The following is a 13,590-nucleotide window of genomic DNA, read 5'->3' as shown; positions in this document are numbered from 1 at the left end:
TCAGGATTAGAGTTAGCCCATGTTGCGAGGATAAAGGCATGCACTCTGCTTGGTTCATCTCTGAGCAGGATTGTCAGGTTATTCATGGCCAAGCTATTTTCTGAGTAGTTTAATTTATTCACAAGGTTCATGGACTGTATGCTATCTTTGCCTTTTCCTTCTTCCTCAGCTCTCACAGTCAGTCAATGACCAAGTCCTATCAATTCTGCCTCAAAGTTATTCCTTCCACCTAAATCTACATTTCTTTACCTAGTACCACCACTCTTTAACAAGTGTGCCATATGTTTGGATTATTGCGACAGCAGCCTTTTTTCTCCCTGTCTCTTTATTCTCTCCTTCCAAACCATTCTTCATACTACTGCACACATTTAGTCATGCTATCCTTCTCCTCAAAACCTTTCAGGTTCCCTATTGCTTCTCCAGCTTCAAGCTCCCCAGATTTCAAGCCTGTTAGGTTGGAATTCAAAGTCTTCCACAATCTGATATATTGCATGTTTTTATCCTTGCTTTTTGATTTGTATTTGGTTGTATTTCCTTGGGTAAATTGTTGCTCCTAAGACCCAGATTCAAATTCAAAGTTTAACCACAAATCTTTGTTGGTCGTGGGTAGAACACTGGACTAGGTGTTACTCTAACCAAATTATACTAGTTGACATCCTTTTTATGCACCCTGCCTTTTATTACCCTCAGTGCCTTTACCCAAGCTCTTCCCTATCTCTAGAATGCCTTTCCCTTTCTTGTTGAATTGTCATTCATTCTTTAAAGAGAGCAGCAGCATTGACATAGAGACTAGCCTCAAAACCAGGCCAGCCTCTGACACATAGTGTGACCCTGGGCAAATAACTTAACCTGTCTGTGCTCTAGGCAACTCTTCAAGACTGTAAGGTGCCTGAGGAGGGAGAGAGGGAAACAGCTACAGTCTGGAAGTATCTTCCAGCACACAGCTGTGGGGAGAGAGTGAAGGGAGATGAGTGAAGGTAAAGAAGCCAGTAAGCATCTGCACGGGGTGTGATAGACCATTCCTGATGACCTTGCAAGTTGCCTTTGGTATCTGTGGGCTGAGACATCTGGAAATCTCCACTGCTGCCACTGATTCAGTCACCCTCAAGGCCTACTCCTGGTTTGCTGGAGCTGGGTCTCCACTAGTGTGACCTATGCTGGACTGTACTCCTCTCTCACTCAGCCATGAAGTCTGCTAAAGCAAGCTCTGTGGAGGTCATCCACTACATCCTGGACCATTGCCAGTTGTCCTAACTTTTGTCATGCCACTGGACTTCGATGACTCAGGAAGAAAGATTGAAATTGATAACTTTGTGCAATTCTGCCTCACCCTCACTTTTTAATTCAATTCACAGAAAATCTACAGGATGAAAACAAAGGACAAACAACAACTATATTCCTATCATTTGAGGATTACTCCCAGCTTCCAAAGAGGATGTAATAAGGAGCAGCTGAAGTAACTCTTAAGCCTCCTTCTCATTAAAATGTCTACTAATTGGGATTGTCTTACTTTTGCCAGGGACAGTCCAAATGATATACTCTCAGAACAATAAGAAAGAAGACACACCTAGGTTTAAAAGACTCTATCAGCCCTCACTTGAAGTCTTTGATCACAGAGAGAGTCCACTGATCTAATTTATTGCTTACTGTTAATTTAGATAATAACTTGATCATACTTAGGTTACTGACCTACTGAGGCAGCCAGTCTGACCCATTTTGTATGTACTATGGTCACTGATAATAAACTGTAATCTTGTCCTAGAGAAAAAAAAAAACTGTAAGGTGCCTCCTGCATTGGTAGATGGATTTTTTTTTTGGTGAGACAATCAGGGTTAAGTGACTTTCCCAGAGTCACACAGCTAGTAAGTGTTATGCGTCTGAGGCCTGATTTGAACTCAGGTCCTCCTGATTCCAGGGCTGGTGCTCTATCCACTGCACCACCTAGCTGCCCCAGGAATTTTTTCACCTTGGAATTCCTTATGCCAGTGAAATTATAGGTCTAGTCCTCATCCCTCTTTTTAAAGCCTAGTCAAAATGCTTCCTTCTCTAGGAAATCTGTCTTGATACTTTCAGCCAGTAATGACCTTCCCCTCTTCAGAACTCACATAATTCTTAGCTTGTACTTCTTTTATATAAATATCATACTTAATTTTGCATTATTATTATCTGTCTAGGACCTCCCTTCCTCTTGCCTACTTCCATTTGGACTGTTAAGTTTTGTGAAAATAGGGACCAGTTACCAACAAGGGACCATTATCTAAACCTGACATCCTTTGCCATCTCCAAGCACAAAATTCTGTCTACTCTGTTGAATAAGTGTTTGTTTCTGAATTTTGAATTTGAACCTATAACTCAATAGTCACAATTTTTCCCCAGGCTGCCACAGCCATAAACTTCACCTAATCCCAGACTTCAGCACCTACACTTTAGTCAGACTCCTGTTTTTTTTTTTTTGGTGTGTTCTACCTCTTTTTATTTAATTATTTATTTTAAACATTCATTTTTTTCTAAAAAAAAATGTTGAGGTCTGAATTCTCTCTTCTCCCACCTCTCCCCTACTCATTATGAAGGCAAGAAATGTGATATCAATTACACATGTGAAAACACACAAAACATATTTCCATATTAGCCATGTTATAAAAAAAAAACAGCAAGAGCAATAAAGAAATAAAAAAAATAGCTACAATTTGCATTCAGACTCAATCAGTTCTTTCTCTGGAGGTGGATAGCATTTTTTATCACATCCCCTTCAACATTTGTCATTTTCCTTTTCTGTCACATTAGCCAGTCTGATAGGTTTGAAGTGATATATCAGAGTTGTTTTAATTTGCATTTCTCTAATCAATAATGATTTAGAGCATTTTTCCATATGACTATAGATAACTTTGATTTTTTCATCTAAAAACTATCTGTTCATGTCCTTAGACAATGTATCAATTGGGGAATGACTCAGGTTCTTATAAATTTGACTCAGTTCTCTATATATTTGAGAAATGAGGCCTTAATCAAAGAAACTTGCTATAAAACTTCCCCCCAGTTTCCTATTTTCCTTCTAATCTTAGCTATATTGGTTTTATTTGTGCAAACCCTTTTAATTTTTTATATAAATAAAATTTTTATTTTATTTTAAAATTTTAATTTATAGTTTTAAATTTAATGTGATCAAAATAATCAATACTACATGATGTAATTTTTCTATCTCCTACTCGGTCATAAATTCTTCCCTTATCCATAGATTTGACAGGTAAAATTTTCTGTGTTCCTTTAATTTGCTTATGAAATCATTATTATTATTTTTTGGGGAGGCAGTTGGGATTAAGTAACTTGCCCAGGGTCACACAGCTAAGAAAAATGTTAAGCATCTGAGGCTGGATTTGAACTCAGGTCCTCCTGACTCCAAGGTCAGAGCTCTATCCACTGCAACATCTAGTTGCCACTTAGCTGTCACTATGATATTATTCTTTATGTGCATATCATATACCCATTTTGACCTTATCTTGGTATATGGTATGAGATGTTGGTCTATACACAGTTTTTGTCAGTTTTCCAGTTTTCCCAGTAGTTTTGGCCAAATAGTGAGTTTTTGTCCCAAAAAGTTTGGAGCTTTGGATTTATCAAACACCAGATTACTATGGTTATTTACTGCTATGTATTGTATACCCAATGTATTTCACTGATCCATCACTCATGTTCTACTTCTTTTTTTGCTTTTTTGTCTAGGCAATGGGGTCACACACCTAGTAAGTGTTGTGAGTCTGAGGCCAGATTTCATGCTCTACTTCTTAGAAACATTTTCATTCCAAGCCACTCTAAAAAAAAAAATGTCTGCGCTTTTGAAGGGATCATGAGACGAAAATACCATACGGAGTTCCATTTAGTGGCAGAGAATGCACTGGGCTGGCTTATGTCCCTAGCACTCATGACTGTTGTGATGCGAAGCCCACCTTCAAGACATTGCTCAATGACATGTTTTTCTTCCTTTTTAATAGAAGATGCTATTTCTGAGGCTTTGCTGTCAGCTCTCTCATTGCCCTTGGGCTTATCTCAGACAATACAGGCAGGGCCAGGTCCAAATAGAGGGCTGTGATGGGGAGAGGGTTCCCAACAGAACCTGAACTTGTGGATCCTGAAAAATATGTGTTTAAGGAGGATTCTTTTTTCACAGTCAGAGATGTAAGGGAGCCCAAAGAGCATGGAGTCCATCCCTTCTTCCTTCGTTTTCCAGATGAAAGAACTGAGGGGTTGTGACTTGACCTAGGTCACTTAGATTGTAGGCTGGCAAAGACCAAATTTAAATTAGTCTTCTGATTCTAAAACCAGCTCTCTTCCTTCCATCTGACTTCACTCTCGCCTTACTTTTCTTTCTTTCTTTCTTTCCTTCTTTCTTTCTTTCTTTCTTTCTTTCTTTCTTTCTTTCTTTCTTTCTTTCTTTCTTCCTTCTTTCTTTCTTTCTTTCTTTCTTTCTTTCTTTCTTTCTTTCTTTCTTTCTTTCTTTCTTTCTATTTTAATGGTATCTTTTATTGTTATGTCTCTTTTGTTTCTAAATATATTTTGCTCTATTCTGATACCTAGTCAAACTAATCCTTGCATAAAAAAAAAACAAAAAAAGAAAGAGGAAAAAAAGTGCTTCAGCAAAACTAGACAACACATTAACTGATTCTGATCATACATTTGACATTTCTTACCTGTAGTCCTGCACTTGTGCAAAGAAGAGAAGGAATGATACTCTCCCACCCCCCACCTTTGCCTTTGTAGAGAACTTTTATGCTTTTTAGTGGAGCAACTCTGGGTTAAAAAGAGAAGAAAAAAAAGTTATTTCTTTATTTTCTTGTGTGCAGCCCACAATTAAATGGGAATGGGCAGGGAGAAAGCTTCTTTGTTGCTATTTTCCAGAAGGTGCTGGTTTGATTTGTCCATCTCTGCTCCTCTTGAAAAGCTTTTCAAGATGATCCTGCCAGGTTTATTGTCAGTGAGACAGTTTATTACATCAAAACAAAAGATACTCCTTCATTCAGAAGAAAAATTGTTTAAAAGCACAATGGACCCAGTACAAAAAGAAATTACCTCCTGCTCACAATTCATTCTCCCAGCCTCCTTAAAGAAAAGCCACCTCAATGAGAGAAGACAGGATGCAATGACCATGCTCCCTCCCCACTGCAACAAAAAAATGATAATGTGATTATTAGTACCCTGAGACCCCAGCAATCTCTTGGAGGGGAGATGGAGGACAATGTGACCAGCCTGAGGCGGTGAGTCACTTCCAAAAGGTACTCAGAAAGGACTATGGACCTGGGGTCAGGATACCTATTTTCTAGTCCTGATTCTGGTCTCAATGAGCTATGTGAACATGGATAAATCTTCTTCCCCTTTGAGACCTCAGTTTCCTTACCTGAAATAGGAGGGGATTGGACTAAAATGATTTCTAAAGTCCCTTCCAGCTCTAATATTCAAAGAGTTTATGTTTCTCAGGGATAGCCTTTTAGGAAGATAAATTTAGAACTGGGAGTGACTTTGGAGTCCAAGCTCCCTTGTTTTTACAGAGGAAAAAGAGAGGGTAAGTGATTTGCCCTGGGGAACATAGGTAGTAAGTGGAAAAGCCAGGATTTGAACCAGAGTCCTCTGACTCTACATTCCGAGTGTTTCCTACCATGTCAGGCTATCTCTACCTGTCCTCTGGTTTAATATTCACTTCTTCGGGCATGCCCAATGAGCCACTGGGTGACTTGGACCTGCCTTTACATAGTGCCATCTCATTTTTGGCCTCCATTTATTGGCTTTCATTTTCAGCTAGACAGTTTTTCCTTGATCTCTGGACCCTATTGCTTTTAATTTTTCTTTGCTGGGAAAGAGTTATCATATTGGCTCCGTCCCCTTTAGGAGATGGCAGGAGTGCAGGGAAGAAATGCTGGCAGTGATTCTTTTTCTTTTTGACTGAAATGGAAAACATTTTGTAATCTTTTGTATTTACAATGTACATTTTCATTTAAATTACTCATAATACAAAGGCAGTAAACATCTGACAAGGGAAATGATAGGATTTTTCATCATTTCAATCAGATATCATTGGAGAAACTGGGCAGAGAGACCTAGATCTTTGTTGTAATCAGTGGGAAGCATAACAGCGATGAAATCTCGGGAAGCTGCTTTGGACACACTGAACCCCAGTGATAGTTTCAGGGTAAATGTAAAATATATTGTCTTCATTCATCATATTTCTTTCCTTGGAGCTAAAGTAATTTATATTTTAAGAAAAAAATTTATTAGTTTGTTGCCTACCTATAGGAAGGATTTGATGGATAGGACGGGGTGTTTTGACTTTTTGCAATCTGATTTCCATTTCCTTAGGTTTATCATTGCTGTGGGGTTTACTCTCTTTTGAGGCCATGCATTCAGAGTTTGTATAAAGAAAAGGAAGAGGAAAAATGTTACTATTTCCTCACCAAACATTAAATTTCCTATTTTATGAATAGCCCTTGTGCCAGGTACAATGATTGATTTACTGTTTCCTGGCATGAAACCCAACTATAAAGTGTGCAAAGAATATTTTAAAGGACCCTCTCTCTGTTATGGAATAATTGTGCTCACTTCTGATGGGCTACCTTGCGGCAAGTTTCATACTCTCCTCATTAAAAAATGCTGTAGCTGTTATTCCTCCAGAACAGGGTAAAAAGGGCCAAATTGAAAGATTATAGCAGTGACTCTCAAACAAGCAACAATCCTTTGGATTTTTCAAGTGCAACATTCTCAGTGGAAGGTCCTGGCCTGATCAATATTGGGAGGTTCTGTGAGTAACTTCCACACATTTCAAGGCATTTAGACTATGGAAGAGCTCATCGTGAAAAGAACATTTTTTTCCCATCAGCATCTGTCTGATATAAGCCATACAACAGACCAAGGCTAACTCAGGCAGCCAAATAGCTTGACTTCACTATTTGGATGAATCCCCCCCCCCGCTTTCCTTCTAATTTTGGTTACGTTGGTTTTGTTTGTGCCAACCCTTTTAAATTTAATATAATCAAAATAATCAGTACTAAATTCTTTAATGTTCTCTATCTCTTTTTTGGTCATAAAATTCTTCCCTTATCCAGAGATAACAGGTAAATTTTTCCATGTTCCCATAATTTGCTTATGATATCATTCTGTACGTGTATATCATATGCCCATTTTGATTTTATCTTTGTATACAGTATGAGACATTGATCTAGTTTTTGTCAAACTATTTTTCAGTTTTCTCAGCAGTTTTTGTCAAATAATGAGTATAGATTAAAAATTCCCCCATGCCTTCTCATTCCATGTGATTCTTGTCCATGGCATTTCACAAATCGTCCTTGGAGGGTCCAACCAACACACCGTTCTTTGAGTAGAGGGTGTTAAGAATCTGTGAAGTACTAGAGACATAAGCCTTCCATACAATTAATGCTCCCTTTCCTCAATTCTGCCTCTTGGGATCACCAACTTCTTTCAAGACTCAAGGGCCAAAGTGCTACCTTTTGTAGGAGATCTTTCTTGGAGAACTCTGTATCTCTCCCCTCTCCACTACTAGCTGTGAATGCCTTCTATCAGCATCCCCATACTAAGACAACACCTCCCTTTTTACTTCTCTCTTTTTACTATAAGGAGACACCCAGTTTTTCAGAGCTAAGGCCCAGGAAGCAAGCTGAGCCCTGAGCTTGACATAACAACAATCCTTTTCACTCACCCTCTGGATGAACTCTGCCCCAGCAATAATCCCAGAATTGTTTTCCCACCAGCCCCAGGTGGTCCCTGAGTTCAGATTAACACCTGCAGGAATCATGATCTGGTTGTGAAACTGCTGTGAATCAAACTTGTCTCATTGTTACTGTTATCCCTCCTTGTCATGGCCACAGCCACAGTGTAGCTACTGTTATACGTATCCTCCAAGAGGAGGCCCTGGCACATGTGTCTAATTTCCCTCCTCCAATTGAAGAGAAAGCTTTTTTGCTTATGACCACCATTATCTCTACTTTTTATTTTGTCTTTATTTTATTTCTTAGAGTTAACTGTGATTATGATAACCTGTTCTTTGATATTTTTCAGAGCCAGCTGTGGTTGTGATAACTTCTGTGAGCTCTCTGTATTTTAGTTTTCAGAGTTAGCAGCAGTTGCATAACCTCTGTGACTCTTTGGCCATTTATTTTCAGAGTTGACACTTCCCATCGAAGGTTACCTTGTGTCTGCCTTGTATTGTCATATTTGTGCCATGTGTTAGAATATAAGCTCCTTGAAGGCAAGGACGTTCACTTTTGTCAAGTCAGGAAGCTTTTGTCAATCACTTACTATGTGCCAGCCACTGTGCTAAGCTTTGGGGATGCAAATATAGGCAAAAAGAAAGAGTTTTTACATTCTAATGGGGGAAGACAACACATAAAAAAGAGCCAAAAAGTAGGGAAGGTACGTGTGCAAGGGCATGGTGGTAAAGTCTGAGGAAGGAGAGAAGGGGGCTGCAGGGGCCAAGGAAGAAGACAACCAGAGCATGGTGGCAAAATCTAGAGAGTGAAGCACAGTTTGTCTGGGCCCTCTGTCAGAATGGAGGTTCCATGAAGAACTCACCAATGAGAGAAAGAGGCTGAAAGAGCATATTATAGTGCCTGGTATATTAATAATGCTCACTGGTCATTTATCAATTCTTCTGAAATGAGGCTTCCCTTCTCAACACTGAAGTCTTTGACTCATTTTTTTTTTTTTGGCTAGGCAATGGGGTTAAGTGTTACTTACTTACTATAGCTAGTAAATGTTATATGTCTGAGGCCAGATTTGAACTCAGGTCCTCCTGAATCCAGGGTCGGTGCTCTATCCATGGTGGCACCTAGCTGCCCCTGATTCATTTCTAAAGGAACATGGAATCACAGAATATTAGAGCTAGAAGTACCTTAGGGGGTCATCTAGTACAACATCATTTTACAGATGAGGAAACTGAGGCCCAGGGAAAGGAAGTGATTGGCCTAAGTATTCCCAACTAGTCAGGGCCAGGGCCAGAATTTAAACTCAGGTCCTCTAGTTCCAAATCCAGTGTTCTTTTGACTATGTCATATTTCCTGCATTGGCTGAAATCTTATCACCTCAAATCCCATGATCAAATTGTCCAAGGCCCAGGGCTGAGAATCATGGAATTTTTAAGTTAAAGTAGACCTTAGAGATCATCTAGTCTCCCATTAACGGTCAGATCTAGGAGGTGGCTCAAAGCAAATCTTGATCATTAGGAGACAATTCATGATGAGATGCTTTCATAGTCAAACTGTTTTATGCTCATTAATTTATCCATCCACACAGAATAGCCTTTGCGCATTAGCTTAATTATCAACATGATGTCCAGGAAATCTCAGACAGATGCCTGACACTGACGAGATGCTTTACTGACATGTTCTTTTGGAGGAAAGAAGTTTTCATTCCCCAAGCAGGATGCCAGAGCCTCTCAACTGTGCAAAAGGCTTTTTGTTACAATGACTTCCATGATTTCCATCTCAAACAGAGCTTGCCATTTCCTGGGAGGGTTGCTTTGGACTTTTTTGCTTACACACACACACACACACACACACACACACACACACACACACGGAATTTGGATCCAGGTCTTCCTGAATCCAATTCCAGTACTTAAAGTCATGCCATCAAACTGCCTCAGCAGCTGGTTAATGTCAGCTCTGAGGGACTGGTGGATAGGGGACTGGACTTTGGGTTAAGAAGTCTTAGGTTCAAACCCCACTTCTGACATTAACTATGTGACTATGGGCAAGTTACTTAACCTCTCTGAATTTCCAGTAATTCCCTATGGTTTATCTAGTGAGTCATACAAGAGTTACAATCTGACCCTGATGGAGGGTCAGATTATACTAACTTTTTAACTAGACTTTTTAAAAAGCCTGTTTTTTTTCAGAGCCCTCTAATTCTAGAAATCATATATGAAAACTGCACAGGACAAAAAGTAAACAGTCCCAGCTTTTTAGAAAGAATGAAAAATTCTTATACTAAAGAAATCATAGTCCTTCGAATTACTGATCTGTGGGTAGGGAAGCAGTCTAAAGAATAAGACTCAGAATCTGATATGATCCTGTGTGTTGAGAGCCTCTTTCTTGATCTCAAAATTAAACACTCACTCACATAAATTTTAGTTATAAAACACACATATCACCTCACTTAATAATAATAATAGTTAACATTTATATAGTGCTTACTATGTACCAGGTGATGGGGTTGGGATCTGGACTCCAGAAAGGAAAAACCCTAGACTTTCCTACATGGCCAAATCTCTGGCGTTTGCCTGAGGTTGTTATCCCATCAACTGGCCTTTCGTTGTGGCTATGCCCAATCTCCCAATTCTCTGTTACCCTTAACCTAGCCTAGCCTCCATTGTCTTGCCTCTTTATGTCCCCTGGCTACTTCCCATCCTTAATCCTAGGTAGGCTCCATTCTTCCTTGGCCACATGGTTCGGGTCCCTGGCATTCTATTACCTCACAGTCCCCTCAGACTACTTGGCCACTCCTAGATCTCTCCCACAGTCTTTCTGTATATAAGGTCCATCTTGTCTCCATTAAGGGGCTCAGATTCTTACAATCTAGCTAATAGCTCACAGGTGCTCAGATTCCTTAAGAGTCTGGCTAATATGATGGATCTTTAGTAAACCTTGTCTTTGGCTGAAAGAAGGCTTGGGACGAATTCTTTCAGGCAGGACCTGCATATCGGGATCTTGAGGTCCCAGCACCCCTAAACCTCCAGACCTCGTTACCAGGCACTGTGCTAAGTGCTTTCCAATTATTATCTCATTTGATCCTCACAACCACCCTAGGAGGTAGGTGCTATTATTGTCCCCATTGTACAGATGAGGAAACTGAGGCAAACAGAGATCAAGTGACTCACCCAGGGTCACATAGCAAATAAGTTATCTGAGGCTGAATTTGAACTTAGGTCTTCTTGAACACAGGTCCAGTGCTCTATTCACTTTACCATCTAGCTGCCTATTTAAGCCTCATAACAATGTTAGGTATAGTAGTACAAGAATTATGGTCTCCATTTTACACATTTAACCTGGGGCTCAAATCATTTTCATAAGACTCTCCTTAGCTGGTAGAGAGAATGATTACTCAATGCTCTATGCCTACTTGAGAAGCAGAGTTATAGGGAACTGAAGGAGGGAAGAGTTGTTTTTCTGGCTCCTAGTTTTGAGAGAGGACACATACAGTTCCAGGCTCTCTTCCTTGATGGGGAGCAAAACTCCAGGAAGAAGCTGACATTTAGATGAATATGCACATTCAGAATATCCCTATTTCCAGGTCACTGCACTAGAGCCTTTGGGAAATTTCTCCTTGGGTGAAATCAAAGACCTTTCTCTTGGTTTAGATGAGATATTTCACTTCAGTGGCAGAGCTCATTCACTCTGTGTACTGTCTAGTATATTCTTATTTGTCTACCTTCTCTGATGTCTGTTTGCTATCTCCTTGGATAAATGGGTTTCCATATTATTTAATATATGTGATTGTCTTTGTGTAACTGGTATTTGGTAGCAAAAGAGTCAAATCTTCAGATATAGCTTAGGGTGCTATTTGCCCATTAAGGAGTAGTGACCAGGAAAAGAAGCTGGAACCTAAAATTTATTTCCTTTGGACTAACAATATGTAGAAAGGCAGATCAATATAATTCTAGTCCAGTATCTTTTATCTGGGGGGAGTAGAGTAGATTAGTCTCATGACCTGATCTGCTCCCCTCCTGGCAAGAACGAAAGTCTCCCTTGAAGAAGGGTGCCTAAGATTCCATAGATATTTATTCATGCCTCCCGTTGATCTGCATTTAGAAGACCCATCTTGGGATATACACATAAACTACATTAGGCAACATATACAGTACATACATGCTGAAACTGAGGACTAGAGCTTTTGCTCAAGGTTTTACAAATAGAAGGTGAGGTGTTAGCTGAGGTTCTCTGATGACAGATCCAATCCTCTTTCCTTAATATTGCTGAATTATGCTGAGGCACTCTAGTTATTCAAGCTTGGGTCTCAAGTGTGTTAGTGACCTCCAGTTCTCAGCTGGGCTCTCACATGCTGCAAATGTCAAATTAAAAAAAAAATCCCTAGTAGAAAAATCCTCTGTCTAGAAAATCAGGCATTGCTTGGTTGAGAAGGATGTTTGGAGAACAAGAATACATTTATTTCTTTCCCCATCCTTGAAAATGCTACCCTTCACCCTCATCTGGCTTACTTAGGGATTAATCAGCACTCAGTGTTCCCCATTCCTACCCCTTACCATTAATTACACTCCAAACTTAGCAGTGTCATTTGTTGTTGTTTTTTAAGTCTGTATTCTCTGAAAAGGGGCAGCTAGGTCCAGTGGATAGAGTGCTGGGCCTTGAGTCAGGAAGACTGATCTTCCTGAGTTCAAAACTGGCCTCAGTCGCTTAGTAGCTGTGTGACATTGGGCAAGTCACTTAGTCCTGTTTGTCTCAGTTCTTCATCTGTTGTAGTTCAATCTTTGTTCTTGAAAAGGACCAATGACATTGACTTGTGAGTGAATTGGATGTAAGTGAGGCAGAGCTGCAAAGTCATCAGCCTCAACGCAGGCTGTACAGTACTACCTCACTTTCTCTTCCCTTGTGATCAAAGTCCAGTGGCAAGACAAAAGTTAAGACAACTGGTGATGGCCCCTGATGCAGTGAGTGACTTTGGCCTTTCTAAATTGAGGCCTTTCCCAAGTCTCAGTTTGTCTGAGGCAATGTCCATTCAATGACAATGATTTTTTTTAAACATCACAGAAATATCAATCTGGGAGGGGAAAACCCTCAGAGTTTCTGGCCAGAACAGAAACCTATTGCTATTTACACTCATTCCAAACCATCAAAACTAAACAATGAGCCACAGAAGCTTGGGCTGGGGGCTAGTGTGACTTGGGTTTAAAAGGTAGTGAGGTAGCTCTGTTTGAAACACAATGGACTTTTAAAAAGCCTGTTTTTTTTTTTCAGAGGCCTCTATTTCTAGAAATCATATATGAAAACTGCACAGGACAAAAAGTGAATAGTCCCAGCTTTTTGGAAAGAATGAATGAATGAAAGAAAGAAAGGAAGGAAGGAAGGAAGAAGGAAGGAAGAAAAGAAAAGAAAGAAAAATGAGCTGGAGAAGGAAATGGCAAGCCACTCCAGTATCTTTGCCAAGAAAACCCCAAATGGGGTGATGAAGAGTTGGACATGACTGATGAATGACTGAACAACTACTGAAATTCTATGAAAAGTCATAGGATCATAGATTTAGAACTGGAGGAGACCTTAGAGGTTTTTTAATCCAACACCCTCCTTTTACAGATTAAGAAAATGAGACCTGAGAAATTAAGGGACTTGTCCAAGGTACCAGAGGTAATAAAGAGCAATTTGAACCTAGATCTCCTGACTCCAGATCCAGTACTCTTTCCAATGCAGCATGCTTTGAAGTCCTGCTTTCCTTCTCCACAGTTTCATTTTGGAAATCTTAGTTCCTCTAACACTGTGCAGCTGTAATGAAGCCAAAGTTTTCATCATTTCCCAACAATTCCAGGGACCAGAAAGATTTATCCTAACATAATTTATCCTTATCCTTCTCTTCCTTTCT

Source organism: Phascolarctos cinereus, unplaced genomic scaffold, assembly GCF_003287225.1.
Source record: "Phascolarctos cinereus isolate Bilbo 61053 unplaced genomic scaffold, phaCin_HiC Scaffold_2;HRSCAF=192, whole genome shotgun sequence".
Classification (NCBI taxonomy): domain Eukaryota; kingdom Metazoa; phylum Chordata; class Mammalia; order Diprotodontia; family Phascolarctidae; genus Phascolarctos; species Phascolarctos cinereus.
This window is presented reverse-complemented; position numbering follows the sequence as displayed.